Source organism: Panicum virgatum, chromosome 6N (genome assembly GCF_016808335.1).
Source record: "Panicum virgatum strain AP13 chromosome 6N, P.virgatum_v5, whole genome shotgun sequence".
Classification (NCBI taxonomy): domain Eukaryota; kingdom Viridiplantae; phylum Streptophyta; class Magnoliopsida; order Poales; family Poaceae; genus Panicum; species Panicum virgatum.
Window position 1 is genome coordinate 42,728,676 of NC_053150.1, and position 22,004 is coordinate 42,750,679.

General features: G+C 49.1%; 2 pseudogenes across 1 annotated transcript; one reads left to right on the plus strand and one right to left on the minus strand.

The window, feature by feature from the left end:
* Positions 1–12,244: 12,244 nt before the first annotated feature.
* LOC120679360 lies at positions 12,245–15,757 on the plus strand (annotated as a pseudogene). Its single transcript, XR_005677158.1, has 12 exons — positions 12,245–12,354; positions 12,473–12,554; positions 12,643–12,733; positions 12,821–12,850; positions 12,933–13,045; positions 13,140–13,212; positions 13,306–13,426; positions 13,525–13,642; positions 14,400–14,539; positions 14,635–14,692; positions 14,822–14,892; positions 15,007–15,757. The product of XR_005677158.1 is annotated as a cyclin-dependent kinase C-1-like (transcript).
* LOC120679359 lies at positions 15,673–19,465 on the minus strand (annotated as a pseudogene).
* Positions 19,466–22,004: the final 2,539 nt, after the last annotated feature.

Below are 22,004 nucleotides of genomic sequence, written 5' to 3' on the forward strand. Positions count from 1 at the left end.
GACGAGAGTCTCCGATGGTTTTGCGTGGGCGCCGTAGACGGATTATCCACGGCGATGCAGCTAGATCAAGGTCGGACGGCGACGTGATCTAGCACACTACTACAGATACGATTTCGGAGGCGGTTATTTTGGATTTCTGTTAATCGGGGATTAATGGAGGCGGTTTTATGTCCGCCTCCGTTAATCAGAAAAAAATAAAATAAAAAAAACCCTAGACAGGCCCGGCGAGCCCATCACGAGCCCGCCGAGCCCATCCTGGGCGCCGCCTACCGCCGTCGCCAGATCCGCCGTGCCCGTCGCCGGATCCGCCGTGCCCGTCGCTGGATCTGCGCCAGCCGCTTCTCACCGCGCCAGCCCATCACGGGCCCGCTGAGCCCATCTGGGCGCGCCGTCGCCGCCCTCCACACAGTCACCTGGCCGTCATCGCTGCTAAGCCACGCGGCGCACCGCCCGCTCGACCGTGCTTCCGCGCCGTTGGTCCATGCCACCGCGCCGCCACTCGCCTGTGCCTGGTCGTCGTTGCCGCTCGGACACACTGCGCGCTGCCGCACGCCGCCGCGTGCGGCTGCCCTCCGCAGCCTGCTCCGCGCCAGATCCGGCAGCGCCCCCGCCGGAGGAGCCTCCGCTCGACCACCACCTCCACGCGCCTGCGTCGCCAGGTAGAGAGCAAGGGAGAGAGGGCTCGGAGAGCAGGCACCGATGGGCCGCCAGGGCTCGGAGAGGAAGAGAAAGAGAGGGGGTGAGAAAGAGGATTGAAGTGTTAGGTTTTTTTGTTCATATATATATAGTATTGAAGGTCATTGGACCAAGTTGGGCCTGCTGGGCCCGAGGCCTTTTTCGGAGGCGGGCCTTATAAGTGTCCGCCTCCGAAAATTGTTTTATGGAGGCGGACAACTTAAAGCGACCGCCTCTGAAAATAGATGATTTTCCGAGACGGTTGTTTTAAAATGTCCGCCTCCGTTAATCGATCTTCGGAGGCGGTCATATGCGTCCGCCTCCATTAATAAAAAATGTCTGCCTCCGTTAATGTCTCGGATTAACGGAGGCGGACATTTTTTGTGTGAGGTCCATTTTGCAGCGTCTCCTAAAATCGTATTTGTAGTTGCAGCAGAGGGCTGGGTTCACGCGAGTCGCCTCACGATTCACGAATCGCCTCACAGATCGCCACGCGGAAAAGACGGAGCCTTTCCATCACGCGAGTCGCCTCTACCACAAGCATGTATATACTCATCCCGTCTGCTCGTGTAACGTTGAGTCCGTGGCGACCTGCGGAGTAGTCGCAGGGCCCGCGATGATGGAAGCTTTCAAACCGAGGAGTACAGGTCTAGTAAGCACCGAGTCGCGTGGCTATTCCCTTCCTTTTTCGGTAGTACATCTTGAACAAATCGTATCGAATCAGATGGATCGGTGAAGATTTGGAGAATTGGAGAACAAAACACCCCGAAGACGCGCGGCGGCGGCAATGGGCGATGTCTGGGACGGCATCCCATTCCCCGCCGACGTCTTCTCGGAGACCCTGCGGCGCACCCCGCTGTGCCCCTGACGGCGGCTCCGCCTCGTCTGCCGGCACTGGCACGACGTGATCGACGAGCGCGCGCCGGAGCTGAGGGCCCGTGCCAAGGTTCTCGCCTTCTTTACCGAGCGCGGCGGCGGCTCCCGCGCCATCGTCTTCGACTCGCCACCGGGAGGGAAGACGAACGGTTGGTCCGGCGGCGGTAGGGAGCTGAACCTGCACGGCAGAGGCGCGGAGCTCGCCGGCGCGCGCATGATTGGCACGTGCAGCAACCTGCTCTACGTGCAGCGCGAGAGCGGCGAGATCACCGCGATCGACGTGGCCGCCCGCCTGATGCTGGCTGGCACCGATCCGCCGGCGACAGGGCCGTCGGGCCAGCACGAGTCCACCTACCCCTTCGGGTGCCACCCGGAGACGGGGCTCCACAAGGTGGTCCACGTCCCGTGCCATGAGTCCGCGGAGCTCGACGCGGTGCACGTGCTCACGCTGGAGGACGACGGGTTTCCGCCGGAGTGGCGGGAGGTGCCGGCCCCGGCTGGGTCGGGCTGTCTCCTCCGTTTCGGGCTCGTCAACGTCGGCGGCGTCACGTACTGGGTCACCAAGGACGCCGGGCGGATCATGTCGTTCGACCTCAAGGACGAGAGCTTCGCCGTCCTCGAGTGGCCGCCGATGCCGGTGCTGCTCTGGATGGCGATGACGACAAGCAGACGTGCCACCTGGCCGAGGTGCGTGGCAGGCTGGGGCTCGTCGTCTGCCGCCCACACCAGGCCACCACGAGTCCAAGAGAGACCGAGGTACACTCGCTCCCCGACTCCTCCGAGATCCAGTTCGTTGAATTTCTCCGTCCTCTTGGTTTGATCGATCATTGACTTGATGTGCAGGTTTGGGTGCTGGAGGGTGAGAGGGAGGAGGAACGGGCATGGGTCAAGAGCTTCACCGTGGTGGCGCAAGGGGAGACGAGGCGCCAGGAGGTGGCGCTGCCGCACTTCGCCCACGGGAAGCACGTCCTGACCACATGCCGGCAATGGGACGGATTCGGGGGCCTGCGGCTGACCTTGAGCGCGCACAGGCTGCGGGCGGAGAGGAAGCTGAGGTGCGGCGTGGTGCGGGTCGGCGCTCCGAGCCCGGAGACGAGGCTCGGCGTGCCTACGACAGCTGGAGGCTCCGGACGTTCGCCTACGTCGAACCCAGCTGGCCTTCTGAGTCTCTGATCATGTACTGATTCTAAACATTAATTGCGACGAATCGAATGGAGAAATCGTCATTCTTATGAGTATGTAAGGAAATCTTACTACCTTCCCGTGATATTCATGTTTTCTTCCAAAAAATGGTGTGGATCATGGCGTCGCCGCATGTCGCGCACACCCCGAGCACGTCCTGTTCCCCTGCGAGCCCTTTGGTGGCAAGCTTGAACACCGTGTATGTGCTAGCACATTAGTCGTGAAACATCACAAGCTCTAGGGTTACTTTCTAGTATATATTTACAAGACTTCTAGCGAAATTCTGGGATGAAACATCAGTATGCTACTCAACTCAGAGGGACAAAAATGTCATAAACAAAAGGCACAATATAATACAACCTAACGTGTGCGGTGCACAAAGTTGTACTGATGTTCCGAATTAGAATATATAATAATAAATACAGGATTATATGGATACACACACACACACAATAGAAGTTGAACAACAAAACACCATAATTTTCTTAAATATGAAATGAAACATAGTAGACAACAATTTCTTTATTTCTTAGGTTAAAAGAGTATATGTTGCAACATCTAAAATCAAGTGGCATCAACATACACTAGTAGAAAATCGAGCATTAGTACCGGTTAGAAGTCCCCATTAGTACCAGTTATCCAACCAGTATGGCGTTTCCGGTACTAAATGGTGGCAGCCATTTAGTACCGGCTGCAACAACCGATACTAACGGGCGTCGTCATTTAGTACCGGCTGGTAACAGCAACCGGTACTAAATGCCTACCACATCGTGTGAGGTGGCTCATGCCATTTAGTACCGGTTGGTGCCACCAACCGGTACTAAATGGATTTACGCCAAAAAAAAGGAAAAAAATATTCTAAACCACCCGGGAGGCCCACCGCACGCACACGTCACGTCGAATTTTTCACGTGTAAATGCGCGTGTGCGGTCCGCGGGGTTCGAACTCACGACCTCAGCCTCGCGCATAACCTCCTCTACCATCCCACCTATGCATCACTTGTGATTGAGTGGGATATGCTATCCTTTCGAACTATACCCCGCGGATCATTTAGTACTGGGCCGTGTTAGTACCGGGCCGTGTTACGAGCCGGTACTAAATGCACGGGGCCTCGGGAACCTCCCGGGACCATTTAGTACCCGATTTTAACACGAGCCGGTACTAAATGACCACCATTTAGTACCGGGCCGTGTTACGAGCCGATACTAAATGCACGGGGGCCTCGGGAACACGAGCCGGTACTAAATGACGCCATTTAGTACCGGTTGGTGTTACGAGTCGGTACTAAATGGTCCTGGGGGGTTCCCTATGCTTGCAAGCCGGTACTAAATCGTCCCGAGGAGGCATTGTGCTTACGAGCCGGTACTAAATTGGCTTAGTACCGGCTAAAAAAAACCGGTACTAACGTGAGAGGGATGAATGCTCATTTTTCTTGTAGTGATAAAAGTGGAATAAATATACAACACTTGGGTTAACTCCTATAACATGTAAAGAATGGTAATTAATTAGTTAATTATAGTTTTCATTATTGAATAATTGGAACATCAGACAAATACATCTAGAATAAATCTATATTTAACAACTCAAATCACATAAGTTTTCTTCTATATTGCTTATTTTAGAGCATATTCACTAGTTTTTATTTCCTTAATTCAACTATGATAGTGCTCCAGCAGGGTTTCATTATATCTCTTCTTTTTGAAAAATTATTCGGACAAACCAATAATTCACCCTAACTCTTCTCAAATAGAGGGGAGTTGAGTTTCTCCAAATACATTAATTGCTAATGGGATGGTATTATTAGGAGACTACAAAAACACCTCTGTCAATAATCTATGAAACTAGTATTGGGACATCCTAGTACGTATAGAAATATTTATTGATAGACTACTGGATATGCTCTTAGTTAATCTATTTTGTTTATTTTTAACAAAAAAATAACAATAAGTCTAAGGCCGATCCGGATGGGACCCAAAAACATGTCCGACAACGCCCATGGGAGAGTTGTGGTTACAATTTTTCTGCTTGAAATAAACCGATTCTTTTTTTCGTCAGGTCCGAATAAACCTATTCTTTTTTCCATCAGGTCCGAAAATTACTCAGGTCATTTAGAGTAGATGACGACGCACATGAAGATTGATCAAGGAATTAGTTTGATCACTATGAACAAACCATGTATCCATGGCAAGTCATGTTTAACGACACCCTTGGCAGATTGATGAATTGCGACCATGTCGTAGTCATTCGCTTGAAAAATGATAAATCTAGCATGAACTGAACTAGAATTTGAACAAAAACCTTAAATGACCGTACCCTGGTGGGGGAGTCCAATTTTCACCCTCTAACTAGTATGACAATATGATTTTCAACCTTGGATTACAAAACCCGATATGAAAAGCCATTCAACTGTTGAAACCAGACAAATTTGGTTCTTCGAGAAGTTTAAAAGGTGATTTTTCATTTTTTGTAAATTAAAAAATCATATTTAATTTTAAATATACATAACTAATTCATTTTAAATAAACAATATAAAAACATATAATCCTTTTTCTTAAAAATGACTTATCCATTGGTTCTATAATTTAAATTCTTTGTATCTTATTTCTTCATATTTTAGTGTTTTATTGCTTCTTTTCACATGCGTTATTTATTCAATAGTTTTGCACTTTTCTATAAATAGAGCGCCAATAGATATGTTATATTTTTAGAAATATTTTGGTACTATTTTTATTTTTTCTAGTTTAAAATGAACTATTTGTATAACTAAAACTTTTATGGTAAAACTTCTAAATTTCTTCTGAATGCTCAACATGATGAGGCCTTGGCAGACTTAAAATCACTTGAGCAGGCGGCTTTATTGGGGATGTAACGCGTGATTCTCGTGATTCTGGAAAGTGATGTTTGCAATGTGGTGAATGCTTTGATTAGCTCTTCTTTTGTTAGATCATTTTTTGGATTGTTGTTCAAAGAGATTAGAGCCAACATATTACTTGATTTATGTTATGTCTCATTGCCCAAGAACTTCTAATTCAGCAACGCATGCACTTGCAGCCATGAGTTTTGTTAAGATTTGGGGGAAAAATCTGGAACTCACACTCTCTTCTGATGACTACATGGCATACATGTACATCAACATTTGGGCCTACTGAGCCTAGACCAATAGATACAGCCCATATACAGCTCAACACTCCCCCTCAAGATGGGCGATAAATATCAATCATGCCCATCTTGTTACAAGCTAATATACATTCTTTAACTCCTAACCCTTTTGTTAAACAATCTGCTACTTGCTCACCTGAAGCTATATGACTCAATTTGAGTGTTCCATTATCGAGTTTCTCCTTGATGAAAAAGCGATCAATCTCCACATGCTTGGTTCTGTCATGCTGAACTGGATTATTAGCAATATTAATCGCTGATCTATTATCACACCAAAGCTTCATGGGACCTTTTCCTAGCTTCAACTCAGACAACAAGTTCGTCACCCATAACATCTCACTTAGACAAACGGACATGGCTCTATATTCTGCCTCTGCCGTTGATCGAGACACCACTGGCTGCTTCTTGCTCCTCCATGATACTAGATTTCCTCCAACAAAGGTGCAATAGCCAGAAGTCGACCTCCTATCATCTAAACAGCTTCCCCAATCCGCATCACAATAGCCTTCCACATTTAGGTGGTTATTTTTCTTAAACCATAATCCTTTGCCCGGACTACTCTTTAAATACCTCAAGATTCTATAGACTGTATCCATATGTTCACTCCTAGGATCATGCATATACCTGCTTACCATACTTACTGCATAGGTTATATCAGGCCTTGAATGGCATAAATAAATCAAGCGTCCCACAAATCTCTGATATTTCTCTTTATCTACTGGCTCTCCAGATTGAGCACACAACTTATGGTTTTGCTCGATAGGTGTAGAAGCAGGGCGACATCCAAGCATACCAGTATCATTTAGCAAATCAAGAACATACTTTCGCTGTGAAAGGACAATTCCTCTAGGAGATCTTGCTATCTCAATGCCCAGAAAGTATCGAAGTTGACCCAAATCTTTGACCTCAAACTCTTTGCTTAGGTTTTCCTTCAGTCGAGTTATTTCCAAAGTGTCATCACCAGTGATAATAATATCATCAACATACACTGCAAGAATAGTAATACGATTTCCAGAGTGACGATAAAACAAGGTGTGATCGCCATTACACTGTTTGTAGCCCATACCACACATTGCACGCCTGAATCGACCAAACCATGCTCTTGGCGACTGTTTTAGACCATACAAAGATTTCTTCAGTCTCAGTACTTTTCCTTTGGTTTGTGTGGTGGTAAACCCAGGTGGAATTTCCATATAAACTTCTTCCTGAAGATCTCCATGCAAAAATGCATTCTTGACATCTAGTTGGTACAATGGCCAATCAAAATTAGTTGCACAAGAGATTAGTGTCCTCACTGTGCTCATCTTTGCAACCGGTGCAAATGTCTCATCGTAGTCAATTCCATAAGTTTGGCTATAACCTTTTGCCACCAGTCTTGCCTTATATCTCTCTATCTTACCATCAGGATTTTGCTTCACTGTATAAACCCATTTGCAGCTAACTATCTTCTTTCCCATTGGAGAGGGTACAAGTTCCCATGTCTTGTTCTTCTCAAGTGCTGCTAACTCCTCGAGCATGGCATTACGCCATTTAGGATCTAGTTTTGCTTCTTTCCAATCTTTAGGGATTTTTGTGGACTGTAATGATGCAACAAATGCTCTATATGTGGGAGACAATGATTCATATGAGACATAATTACTTATATCATGCTCAAACCCATATCTTGTTGGAGGTTTTCCAGCTGTACTCCTTGCTTCCTTTCTTAAAGCAATAGGCAGGTTAATGGAAGGTTCGACCTCTTCTTCCCTTGTTTCTGTAGACTGGTCAACCTCAGTACCAGGGACATCAACACCAACATCTAAACATTGTGGTTGCTCCTCTTGCTGCTCTACCAATTGTGGTTGCTCAACTTGCTGGTGTACTGGTTGCACTTCAACCGTCTTCTTTCTTCTAGTATAAACTCGAAGAGTACCTTGTTCTTGCCTTGGATGTATATTTATATTGTCTCTATTTTCTTGCCTCTCATTCACTTGAGCATTACCCACATTGTATGGAATCAATCCTGTGATAGTCCTTGATCCTCTTGATTGATTTTCTTCCTTCTCTTGTGGCATATCTATGTCATTCTCCCCCTCTTGACCATCCTCACTTGTACTTTGACCATCAATCTCAAACAAGGAACTCAAATTAGTCTTCTCCTCATAGTAAGGTTCAGATTCCCGAAAAGTCACATCCATACTAACAAAGAGACGCCGTTCAGTAGGACACCAACACTTGTAGCCATTTTGATTTGAAGAATAACCCACAAATATGCACTTAACCGCTTGAGGGTCGAACTTTCCCACAGAAGGTCTGTGATCCCTAACAAAACAAGTGCACCCAAATACCTTAGGTGGAACAATAAACTCATTCACTCCTCGTAACATCTCATAAGGAGTTTTCCAACCAAGCAATCTCGAGGGCGTACGATTAATCAAATATACCGCCGTCATCACTGCCTCACTCCATAGAAACTTTGGCACATTCATAGCATACATAAGTGAGCGCGCAACCTCCAAGATATGACGATTTTTCCTCTTAGCAACTCCGTTTTGTGGAGGTGTATCAGGACATGTAGTTTGGTGTAAGATCCCTTGAGCTGATAGAAAACTACATAATTCATTGTTCACATACTCTGTTCCATTATCTATCCTCAACACTTTAACTCGAGCAGCATATTGATTTCCAATAAATGAGCAAAAATCTTGAAAGCATTTAAGTACTTCACTCTTGTGTTTCATGAGATAGATCCAAGTCACGCGTGAATAGCAGTCAATAAAGGTGACAAAATACTTCATTCCACTAACTGAGGTGGTCGGGCATGTCCACACATCAGAGTGCACAAGCATAAATGGAGATAAGCTCCTTAGTCCTCTGCTTACATATGTTGATCTTGTATGCTTCCCATACACATGCATCACATACAAGTCTTCTCCTGTCCACCTTACCCATCATCTTTGGGAACACTTTTACCATAGTATCAAATGATAAATGGCCTAATCGAAAATGTTGAAGCATCACTTTAGCTTCATCTTCATTTATACTTGTTGTCAACACAGCGCCCAGGAACTTGTCATCTTTCTTTCGGTCTAAGAACCATAGCCCCCCATACCTAATGCCAATTCCATTTTCTTTTCCTGTCTTCTTGTCCTCAATGATACAATTTTCCCGATCAAAAGAAACTCGACAATCCATTTGATCAACTAAAGCACTTAATGATAATAGGTTAACAGGAAAGGAAGGGACATGCAAAACTGATGAGAGTGTAATTGATGGAGAGCATTTTACTGAACCAACACCTTTAATAGGTTGGCATGTTCCATCAGCTGTTTGAATAGTCTCACTATGTGTGGATGGATATGCACTGTATGATGCAAACTCGCTAGATGCACCCGTGGCATGTCTAGACGCACCTGAATCAAGTATCCAGTTTGCACAAGATGTACCATTGTCCGGACGAGCAAGATTGATGAGATTGCCGAGCATAGTTGCCTTTTTAGTTTCCTTTAGAAAATCTCTCCTCCTTGAGCTTCCTTGAAATTTTTCTATATTCCCCTTCTCATTTGACTCTTCTGTAGCTGACATTAATTCAGAAGTCCTTGCTAAAAATAATTGAGCCAACTTCACAAGTTCATTAGCGGTGAGGATTTCAGCCATCTTCTCAAATATCTGTTCAATCCTTCCACTCTCTGCCATTGCTCTCAACCTATACAGCCGTAGCAGTATTCTCCCAAAATCCTATTAATTGCTTCTTGGTTAACTTGTCCTCTCTAAACTCTTCGAACTCTGATCCCCTTTCTTTTCTACTTCAACCTCCCACAAATCTTGTACAGTAAGGACTCAATTGGAGCTTCACCACACTGCACCTCCTCTTTCTAAAGCACTAAAACCTCCAGTAGCTAGCAACAGCACCGGTCACTCCGTTGCCTTCCTTCAATCCCAACAGCAGCAGCCAGCGTTCTGCACCTGCAGTTCTACTCAGAGGCCAAAGAACAGAGCACTACAATCTCCCTCCAATAGCAGTGGGCAGCAGCTCCTCTGCCTTCTCCAGCTCCTCACAAATCCACTCCTAGGATGTACGCACACCCCAAGCCAATTCTTCTGCAACGCAATAGTACAGGAAGGGCACAAGCACACGCACCTCACCGGCCCTTCCACCACGCAGCGCCAAGTCGCCCGATTTGCAGGTCGCCGGCACCAATTCCTTCCCAGCAGCCGTCCTCACTTAGGCGGCAACCTCCTGAGCACCAGCCGCAGCCTCGGCAGCCCTCTCCTTTGCTTCTGCCTTTCTCGAGCCTCAGTAGCAGCTCGTTCCACAGCAACTCGTTCAGCTCTCTTCCTTGCTTCTTACTGAGCTCTCTCCGATGGCAGCTGGCCGCCGGTGCCGTCACTCCGACCAAGCAGGGGTCACCTCCATCGCCGCCGCCACCACCAGCTCTGACACCATGTTAAGATTTGGGGGAAAAATCTGGAACTCACACTCTCTTCTGATGACTACATGGCATACATGTACATCAACATTTGGGCCTACTGGGCCTAGACCAATAGATACAGCCCATATACAGCTCAACAAGTTTCAATTGTGACAATCTCTTACCGTGGCGGGACGGGTGATGTAAATGAACATATAGCTGTAAATAGCCTCTAATGGTGTCCAGACTACAAAGACATCCTGGACAAAGTGTTTAATAAAAAGTAGAGTAAATTTCACCAGCGGTCCCTGAACTTGTCCCGAGTTCTCATCCCGGTCCCGGTACTCTCAAAATGCACGTCTAGGTCCCTGAACTTGTCCCGAGTTCTCATCCCGCTCCCGGTACTCTCAAAATGCACGTCTAGGTCCCTGAACTTATCCCGAGTTCTCATCCCGGTCCATGAACTTGCTAATCTGTTTCATATAGGTCAAAACCTCCATAACATGCGCTCCAAACAGTACGATTAAGTGAACTGATAGGTGGGGCCCATATGGCAGTCACACCTCTCCCTTCTCCCTCCTCTCTTGCTCCCAACATCGCCGCCCATGGCCATGGCCATCTTCAACCTTGAGAATGGGGAAGGGGGCAGGCTCGGGCGAGGGGGTCGCCGGCTCGCCGGCCGGGGCGGCGCTGTGCGGGCCCGCGGGCGCTGGACCGGGACCAGGACCGGAGCGGGGCTCGCCCGCCAGGGCGCGCCGGCGGTGGTGGCCATGGAGGGCGCCGCCCTCGGGGTGGCACGACATCCACAGGGAGCGGGGTAGCCAAGGGTCGCGTGGGACGACGGCCTTGACGGCAGCGCAGACGCACGGGTGGCGACGGACGCTAGGGGTGGGGTCCGGCGGCGCCCATACAGAGGGAGGATGGAGAAGGGAGAGGTGTGACTGCCATATGGGCCCCACCTAATCAGTTCACTTAATCGTACTGTTTGGAGCGCATGTTATGGAGATTTGGACCTATATGAAACATATTAGAAAGTTCATGGACCGGGATGAGAACTCGGGACAAGTTCAGGGACCTAGATGTGCATTTTGAGAGTACCGGGACCGGGATGAGAACTCGGGACAAGTTCAGGGACCTAGACGTGCATTTTGAGAGTACCGGGACCGGGATGAGAACTCGGGACAAGTTCAGGGACCGCTGGTGAAATTTACTCTAAAAAGTACTACCTTCGTCTCCAAAAACATTCAATTTTAGAGTTTGAAATTTATCCCGAAAAACATGCAACTCTACACAAAGCGTACTATTTAGGTGGGAGTGGGACCCATGTAGGACCAGCATAATATTTAGGTGGGACCCAGGTGGGTCCTGCGTAATGTTTAGCGGCACCTAGGTGGGACCCGCGTATTGTTTAGACGAGCCCACATGGGAACCGTGTACAGTTTAAGTGGGACCCACGTATTATTTATGCAGGACCCGCGTATTGTTTAGGCGGGATCCACGTAGGACCCATGTACTGTTTATGTGGGATCCATATACTGTTTAAGTGGGTCCTATTTCATTTTTCATATATAATGCTATAGGGGTATATGCGTCATTTTATGTCTTTATTGGTATGCATGAAGAAACCCAGAATTGCATGTTTTTATGGACGGAGGGGGAGTATTTCCTACCTTAAAAAATGATCATATATTGTTAAAGTGGGACATATTTCATTTTTCATAGGGATATATACGTCATTTTACATCTTTATTGATATGCATAAAGAAATCTAGAATTACATGTTTTTTTGGACGGAGAGTGTATTTTCTATCTTAAAAAAATATATTCTCGACTCGGCTTGAGAGCACGCGTCTCCGTCTCGCCCGACTTCCCGCTTCCCACCCGGCGGCGGGCGGCCCCCAAACCCAATCGTCTCGTCGTCCCCAAACCAAACCCTAGCACATCGCCAAGCGCCGGAAGCCATGGCGGTGGCGGCGCCGGGGCAGATCAACATCGACGGGTCGCCGACGTGGGGCTCCCGCGGCATCGACTGCTTCGAAAAGCTCGAGCAGATCGGGGAGGGCACCTACGGGTACGCGCGTCTCTCGAAACTCCCCTCGTTCCCCCCAAATTCCACGATTACGGCGCCTGCGCACCGGCCCATCCCGGGCGCGCCCTCGCTGACGCGTTTTTCTTGTGATTGTTACCAGGCAAGTGTTCATGGCGAAGGAGAAGGAGACGAAGGAAATCGTGGCGCTCAAGAAGATCCGCATGGACAACGAGCGAGAGGGCGTAAGTATTTCCCTTCCTGCTTCCGTGGATTGCGTTTTTGAAATTCGTATTGGTTCGCGACTCTCACCTCTTTTGAATCCGGCGCCAGTTCCCTATCACAGCCATCCGCGAGATTAAGATCCTCAAGAAGCTGCACCACCAGAACGTTATCAATCTCAAAGAGATCGTCACCTCACCAGGTTTGATTAATATATACCACGAACTAGGGCATTGTTCCGGCAAAATGCCTTTGTGCGGAGGATTAAGACTTGTCTTAATTGTTTCAGGGCCAGATAGAGATGAGCAGGGGAAGCATAGTATGATTCTGAACAAAAAACATTATCGAAAGCTTTTCTTTATTGCTAATCTTGATGTGCTATATGTTATGATGTTGGACAGTCGAGGGCTACAAGTACAAGGGAAGCATTTACATGGTCTTCGAGTACATGGACCATGACTTGACTGGGTTGTCGGACAGGCCTGGAATGCGGTTCACCATACCACAGATTAAGGTAAAAAACCATCCATATATGTGTGTGGTGGTTCTTGGTTGCCAGAAGGTGTTGTTCATGAAGTAATGTTAGTGTCTGGTATGTTCTGTACCAGTGCTACATGAGGCAACTCCTTACAGGCCTTCACTACTGTCATATCAATCAAGTTCTGCATCGAGATATTAAAGGTATATGACAGACACTTGTTTCTTTCTAGGGCTTATGCTATCACCTCGTTGTCTTTTTCACAAACATTGCATTTGAACATATATCACTTGCAGGATCTAATCTCTTGATAGACAATCACGGTATCTTAAAGCTTGCTGATTTTGGCCTGGCAAGATCTTTCACAACTGATCCAAATGCGCGCCTAACTAACCGTGTGATCACTTTGTGGTACAGGTGGGGGATTCTGTTAGCATACTATCATTATTGTTATGCAAGCTATATGTTACTGTGTTGTATCCTGCATAACATTTTGTTGGATTGATAATTTGCAGGCCTCCAGAGTTGTTATTTGGAGGCACACAATATGGGCCGGCTGTTGATATGTGGTCTGTGGGTTGTATTTTTGCAGAGCTGCTTTATGGGAAGCCTATATTGCCTGGAAAGAGTGAGGTATGGTTTATTTGAAGCTGTGAGTTGCCAACTTAGTTATGCTAGCAATTCCTATTAACGGCCACAAGTTAGTTGCTAGTCTGAGTGTCTGCCATATGGTGAGTAATCCTAGAAGTCTTCTGATATGTGCCTTGATTTTTTTTTTTGGTTTGATATATTTTTGAAATTTTCTTGTAACAATCCTAAATTTCATGTTCTCTTCTCTACTTATTTTCTGTTTTGTACTTAACTGGAGCACATGGATGGCTTAGATGATAAATAAGAGAATATACGAGGAGCTAGAGCATATATGCTATCACAATTAAATATACTTTATATAGCGTGTTTAGTAACAGAAAAGGAGGAATTTCATGCTGCACAGTCATATGAACTTGATTAGGGGAGGGAAGCCATAATCATGTAGCCCGGTCATGTGAGGAATGATCTGCAATCACATTTGGTTATGTTTGAAAAACTGAGCAATGGAAATGAGGGCTTGTGTTATTGACCTTAGCTTTCAAATTCTTACCCCAAAATTGCTTCAGGATCATGCTAATTTCCTTGGATCAGATATACAATATTATTACTCTGTTTACTATAGCAACTCTCTCCTACATAGTATTAGTTCCAATCAGTTTCTGCTATCATTTTCCTTCATGCCTGTACTCTTTCAACTCAAGCCTTTTTTTTCTCGTTAGTAATAGGTCATCCATGAGTTACAGTTTAAAGCTCATGCTTATAAATATGAACCTCATTGCTTTCTATTTTTCTGATGCAGCCGGAGCAGCTGACCAAAATATTTGAACTTTGTGGCACACCTGATGAGTTGAGCTGGCCAGGTCTCACAAAAATGCCATGGTATAATAATTTCAAGCCACCTCACACAATGAAGAGACGTGTTAAGGAGGCTTTTAAGAAGTATTATTCTTTCGTTTTACCATATTGTCTGAAGCTTGCCTTGCTACCTTCGTAGAAACGTGTTTCCTACTTTCCTTACCTTTTTGTGACTCCAGTTTTGATCGGCATGCTCTGGATCTGCTGGAGAGGATGTTAACGCTGGATCCATCACAGGTACACTTGCTACATTTTGCTGTTACATAGTATCGATATATTTTGCCATGTGAAATGACTAACATCATTGTATCCACTCCATGAATTATGTTCACTTGAAATCTGAATTGGCATGCCTCTGCTTTTCAGAGGATATCAGCAAAAGATGCACTCGACGCAGAGTACTTCTGGACTGATCCCCCACCAGCTAATCCTGATACGTATGGTTCATTACTTTCTTACTTTTACAGCATTTCCATATTATTAAGCTGAAAGTCAAATCTGTTGTGTTTGACTGTTCCTGAATAACATCTATTTTATTGTTGCATGTGCAGCTTGCCAAAGTACGAATCATCACATGAATTCCAAACTAAGAGAAGACGTCAACAGCAGCGGCAAGCCGAAGAAGCAGGAAAGCGGCAAAAAATACCGCATCCTCAGCCACACTCCCGTTTGCCACCAATTCAACAATCTGGCCAACCTCATTCACAAATGAGGACAGGCCAACCTATGAACAACCCCCATTCTTCAATGGCAGCTGGACCAAGCCATAACTATGCAAAGCCCCGAGGGCCAAACAGGTACCCACAGGGAGGAAGCCAAGGTGGAGGATACCCAAATCGTGGAGGGCAAGGCGGTGGCTACAGCAGCGGCCCTTATCCTCAACAAGGCCGAGGGCCGCCGCCCCCCTTTCCTGGTGGTGGGATGGGCGGAACAGGTGGCGCCCAAGGGGTGGAAGTGGCTATGGAGTTGGCGGACCAAATTCTCAACAGGCTGGCCCTTATGGCGCATCTGGTCCAGGCAGAGGGTCAAACTATCATCAGCAAGGTGGTTCTCGCACCCATCAGCAGTATGGAAACTGGCAATAGGACAGTAGTGCAGTACCATCTCAGTGAACCCTCTCAGTACCTCCGTCTCTGTTTTTGGGAATCTATAGATAACTTCAAAATTTAGATGTATCGCTGTATGATGCGTTGATGTCGAATATGTTAGTACAGAAACTGTTTTTGCAAATCACCTAGGTCAGCCCATTGTTAATAATTAATTAACTGACACCTTAACAAATATGTTAGCGATTACAAGGTTTGATGCCCTTCTAAAAAATTGACCTTTGTAATGCTAGCGATTTCTACACCTTCAAAAAGTCTATCAGGCTCAAACTTGGCTTCTCCGTGGCTACTGTGGCTGCGGCATCCTGCCTATGCGCATTGGCCTTCTTCGGCTCAGGCTTGTCGAGGTTGTTTTCCTGGTAATAGTGTGGCGCGATCTCCAGCAGCCACTCCGGCTTGAGCTCCGTCACCTGCCGCATGTACTCCTTGGTCGTCTCCACCAGCTCGTGGTACAGCACCCAACGTGGCGGTGGGTCCACCCTCGCCATCCCGGAGCTCGGGTGCACGAACACCGTCCGCCAGCTCTTGACGGTCCGGTACGACCCGTCCCACCGACGCTGCGCCGTGTTGCGGAAGAACCCCGCCGTGATGGCCTTCCTGACCTTGTCGAGGTCGCCGGCGCTGGACCGGCGCTCGATCTCCACCCTCTCCAGCAGCGCCTCCAGCTGTTCCCTCACGTCCCTTGCCCGCCGCATGGTGCGCGACTGCACGAAGTGGTCGACGCACCACTGCGCCGAGTGGCCCGACTGCTCGCACTCGGTGTACACGTTGAGCAGCGCGACGTGGTCGCCGCCCCCCGCGTTGAAGAAGCGCTGCCGCGCGGCGTCGGCGATCACCGCCTTGTCCTTGGGCCGGTAGAAGCCGGCGTTCCCGGCAGAAAGCATGGACGCGATGGTGAGCATCTCCTCGGAGCACCCGTACCGCTCCGACGCCACGATCGCCTTGGCCAGCATGGGGTCCAGCGGGAGCTCCGCCATCCGCCTCCCCGTCTTGGTCAGCTCGCCGCGGCTGTTGAGCGCGCCGAGGGCGAAGAGATCCTCGAGCGCCTTGAGGAGCCCTTCCGACGACGGCGGGTCCATGAAGTCGAAGCTCACCAGGTCGTTGATCCCCAGCGCCTTGAGCGAGAGCACCACGCTGGCAAGGTTGCTCCGCTGGATCTCGGGGAGTCGGGGACCGTCTCGTCCTCCATGTCCTTGTCGTAGCTGTGCTCCGTGAAGAGACGGAAACACTTGCCTGGCCGGTCCGCCCCGATCGCCCGGCGCGCTGGTCGGCCGACGCCTTGGAGACAGCAGCGACTCGGTGCCCGTGCGTGGGCTGTACGATTTCACCTTGCAGAAACCCGGGTCCACCACGTAGCTGATCCCGTCGATGGTAAGAGACGTCTCGGCAATGTTTGTGGCGAGCACCACCTTCCGTGCGGCCGGTGGATCGGAGCCGGCTCGAAGATCTTGGCTTGGAGCTCGGTGGGGAGGTTCGCGTAGATGGGGCAGATCACAAGCTCCGCGATCTTGGTGCCGAGCCCCTGGTCCGGCGCCGGAGGATCTCGTCCACCGTCTCGATCTCTTCCTGCCCCGTGAGGAACACCAGGATGTCCCCGGGGGGCTGCGTGACGTGCAGCTGCAGCACAGTGGCCACGGCCGCGTCGACGTAGTCGGCTTCCGGCGCCACCGTGTAATGAATATCCACCGTGTACCTCCTTCCGGGGATCTTGAACACGGGCGCCGTATCGAAGAAGTCGCTGAATTTCTCCGCGTTGAGCGTCGCGCTGGAGATGAGCAGCTTGAGGTCGGGCCGGAAACGGGCCACGTCCTTGACGAGGCCGAGGAGGATGCCGGTGGAGATGGACCGCTCGTGGGCCTCGTCCACGATCACGACGCCGTAGCTGGCCAGGTCCGGCTCGCCGAGAGGAACTCGCGGAGGAGCATCCCGTCGGTCATGTACTTGACCACCGTCCTCTCCGACGTGCAGTCCTCGAACCGGATGGCGTACCCCACCTCGTGCCCGAGCTTGACGCCCATCTCCTGCGCCACCCTCGCCGCCACGCTCATCGCGGCCACGCGGCGTGGCTGGGTGCACGCGATCCTCCGCCCGTTGCTCGTGTACCCGGCCTCGTGTAGGTACTGTGGTATCTGCGTCGTCTTCCCGGACCCCGTCTCTCCGACCACAATGAGAATCTGATGCTCGGCAATGGCTTTGAGGAGGTCGTCCTTGAACTTGTAAACAGGGAGTCTTCCTCTGGTCTTGGAGCTCCCTCTGCAACGTGACCTTGGCATCGATAATTTTGTCAGCCAGTTTGTAACTCTCGTCGTCCACCTCGGATCCAGCCATCGCCGCGGACTTGACGAACTCGACGGCGTCTTGGAAAACGAACTCGTATTCGTCACTGGGGTAGGGGTGGGCGCGATCCTGCGCTCCAAACTGCAGCTGAGACTTCCTGATCTGCTGTTCTTCGGCCTTGTTTGGTTCCAGGGATTTTTTTAAGTCCCTGAAACTTTTTAGTATTTAGAAGTATTAAATAAAAGTTAATTATAAAACTAACTGCAGAACCCTGTGACTAATTTGTGAGGCGAATCTAATGAGGTGTATTAATCTATGATTAGCGGATGGTTACTGTAGCATCACTGTAGCAAATTATGAATTAATTAGGCTCATTAGATTCGTCTTGCGAATTAGCACTCAGCTGTCAAAAAAATATTTATAAACAAATTTTATTTAATGTTATAAAATAATAAAATTCCTTTTGAAGTGATAGGGACTTATGGAAAAAGTCCTGGAACCAAACAAGGCCTTCCCAGGACTCTTCCTGCTCTGAGAAAGCCTTCTTCCCCTTGCTGCCTCTCGCTTCGCTGCCACGTGTCGCCACCGAGATCAACCTCTTCCCCTGGTCCACGTTTGCGACGTCGTCGTAGGCGTCGGGCATCCTGTAATAGTCGCCGGCGGCGCCTTCGTCTTGATAGGCGCGGCCGCGGAGAAGGTTGTAGAGTTCCTTCTTCCGCTTCAACTCCCTCTCCTCGGCGTCCGTCAGCCTGACGCCGCCGAACATGCGGTCGTGGTCGACGAGCTCGTCCCACAACTCCCCCACCTTCTTCTTCGCACGCATCTCCAGGTACCCGCCACGGGAGGCCCGCCGGAGCTCTGTGGTGTCGCCCCTGTCCATCGCCTCGGCCCGGCGAGCTCTCTCGTCCTGCTCACGCTTTGATGGCTTCCGATCCATCAGTTTCCTCGTGCTCGCCTTGTCGCGTTCCCGGATGTTCCGCTCGAGCTGGGCCCTCGCAGCCTGGTCACGCCTCATCTCTTCTTCCTCATCATCGCCGGCGTCCTCGTCCGACTCCGGGCACCGCCGCCGCTGCCGCACCTTGCGGCCAGTATCGGAAAATGCGGCGGCCGCCTCGTCGTCGTCTTCACGGGCCACTCCTTTCTTCTTCCTGTAAGGCTTCCCGCCGATGATGTTACAGGACGACACGGCGACGGCACCGTCCTCGTCGACAGCGCCCTCATCGTCGACGAGCAACTTGAACTCGCTCTGCTTCCTGGCCAGCGCCGCGGCGTCCTGCGCCTGCCTCTGGTACTCGCTGCTGCTGGCTCCTGAGACCACCTGCTGCCTGTGGCGAGGGATTATTCTGGCGTAGACGTCCGCGGCGAAGGCGGACGTGTCGGGGGAGGAAGGGAAGCAGCCGAGGTCGACGAGCCGCGCCGCGAGGTCCCCGGCGGAGGCGCACTCCCGCGCGAGGCGTAGCACTAGTTGGACGATGATTCCCTGGGAGCAACCAAGCAGCGCGATCAGCCGGTCCGAGACCCACGTCTTGAGGTGCTGGTTCTCGCCGCCCTCTGTAGCGGCCATGGCCACTCGTCTCCCCGGCCCGCGACGAGGGAGAGAGATCGGAAGAGATTCGTGTGTAGGCGGTGGCGAAGGCGGCGCGGGCGAGGGGATTTGGGTGCGTGGGGGCCCGTTTTATTTTGGGAGTGGACGGACCACACCGACCTGATACGAAGGCGGCAATCGTTTCGCTTGACCGAGTCAGAAGTTTCCGAGGCGGTTCCATCGTGTCGGTTCAGAAATCCGATCTGGGTATCTTGTACTGTTGTACATGCATGGCTCACAATCGCGCTTACATCCCGGACGATTTCGTCGTAGCAATGGCACTCGGAAAACCTCATGCCGATACGATCGAGCTCTTCCAAAGCTCGCTCGGCCAAAATTGTTTGCAAATTCTACTCATGTCACAAGTTTTAGTTAAGCGGGTTGCATATTATCCCCTTTTGAAGCATCTCCTACGGATGCTGCGTCGCGCCGGTTAGAGGATCGTGGGCGTGCGGTGCTTCAGTGCAGGGCCGTACCGGCAAATTCGAAGGCCCTGTGCGAAACTATGAACTGGACCCTAGTACCATCGTTGCGCCTGCGAGTGCCCAGTGAAATCCGGAAGGTGGAAGTGCATACGTGACTTGTGCCGTGCCTGGCGAGCGGTTATAGTGGAAGCGAAAAAGATTGCACTGCGATCTGTAGATTTGATTGAAAGGCAATGGTCAAGCGGCATATTTCCTCTTCTATGACATATTTGGGCTACAGTTTGCTTCGTATTGGATCAAAATATAACTAAAACAAAATCTATTATATAACTATACCTAGTATACTCGTTATATTTTGGGGCCCCTAAAATTTGGGGGCCCCGTGCGGGCGCACGGGCCTAGATACGGCCTTGCTTCAGTGTGCACGGCGAGGGTCCCGAACTTTTTTTTTAGAAGCTTCGTCCCGAACTTTGGGCAGGACGTTGTACACTTTGGGCTCGCTAAAAAAGCTTACTGAGCCCAGCAGCTTCGTTCACAAAGCTTATAATACTAGCCCAACTAAAGCCTCCAGCCCAACTTCGATCTGGTCATCTTCAACGTCATAGCAGGTACGCATACACATCATCCACACCTGTCGGGGGCTGACGGAGCCATGTATTCAAAAGTTTGACAGCACAATGTCTACAAGAAAATTGAGCTAAAGAAAATTTTAGTTTTAGGTTCATGACTTTGGGCATCGCTGCCCATTCTGCCCATTTCTAGGACTACCGGTAACCGGATCCTCTAGCGTGCTTAAGGAAAGTCAAAGCGTATGATAGATTCTATTTCAGTACCCAGTTTCCTATCTTGGTTTTTAGACGTGACATACCCATATGTCGCTTGCAGTAACAAGATACTCATATATACTACTACTACAACATAGCTTTTTTTCCCAAGCAAATTGGGATAGGCTAGAGATGAAACCCGAAAGAAATAAGTTCAAGGTTCAGCACATTGATAGCTAGTCTCCAAGCGCTCCTATTCAAAGCTATCTCTTTAGAGATATTCCAATTCTTAAGGTCTCTCTTAACCGACTCATCCTACGTCAGTTTAGGTCTACCTCTACCCCTCTTTACATTATCGACTCGCTCAAGAACCCCATTACGCACCGGCGCCTCAAGAGGTCTTCGTTGGACATGTCCAAACCATCTCAGCCGATGCTGGGTAAGTTTCTCCTCAATTGGTGCCACCCCGACCCTATCCCGAATAACTTCGTTCCGGACTCTATCCCTCCTTGTGTGCCCGCAAAACCACCGCATCTCTGCTACACTCAGTTGCTGGACATGTCGCTTTTTTGTAGGCCAACATTCAGCACCGTATAACATCGCCGGACGAATTGCTGTCATATAGAATTTGCCTTTTAGCTTTTGTGGCACCCTCTTGTCACAAAGAATGCCAGAAACTTGCCGTCATTTTAACCAGTCAGCTGAAATTCTATGCCTAACATCTTCATCAATGTCGCCATTCTTTTGTAGCACCGATCCTAAATACCGAAAAATATCCTTCTGGACTACCACTTGCCCATCTAGACTAACGTCTCCCCCCTCATGCCTAGTCGCGCTGAAATCGCACATCATGTACTCGGTCTTGATCCTACTAAGTCTGAACCCTTTCGACTCTAATGTGCGTCTCCACAGGTCTAACTTCCTATTAACCCCTGCCCTACTCTCGTCAACTAACACCACATCATCAGCAAAGAGCATACACCAAGGGATCTCACCTTGTATATCCCTTGTGACCTCATCCATCACTAAAACAAATAAATAAGGGCTCAATGCTGACCCCTAGTGTCGGTCTATGTTAATATAAAAGTCAGTGGTGTTGTCATCACATGTCCGGACAAACGTCATCGCATCCTTATACATATCCTTAACGAGGGTAATGTACTTAGTTGGGACTTTGTGCTTCTCCAAGGCTCACCACATGATATTTCTCGGTACTTTGTCATATGCCTTCTCAAGGTCAATGAAGACCATGTGCAAGTCCTTTTTCTGCTCCCTATATCTCTCCATCAATTGTCATATTAAGAAAATCGCCTCCATGGTTGAACTTTAAGGCATGAACCCAAATTGGTTTTGGGTCACACTTGTCACTCTTCTTAGACGATGCTCGATAAC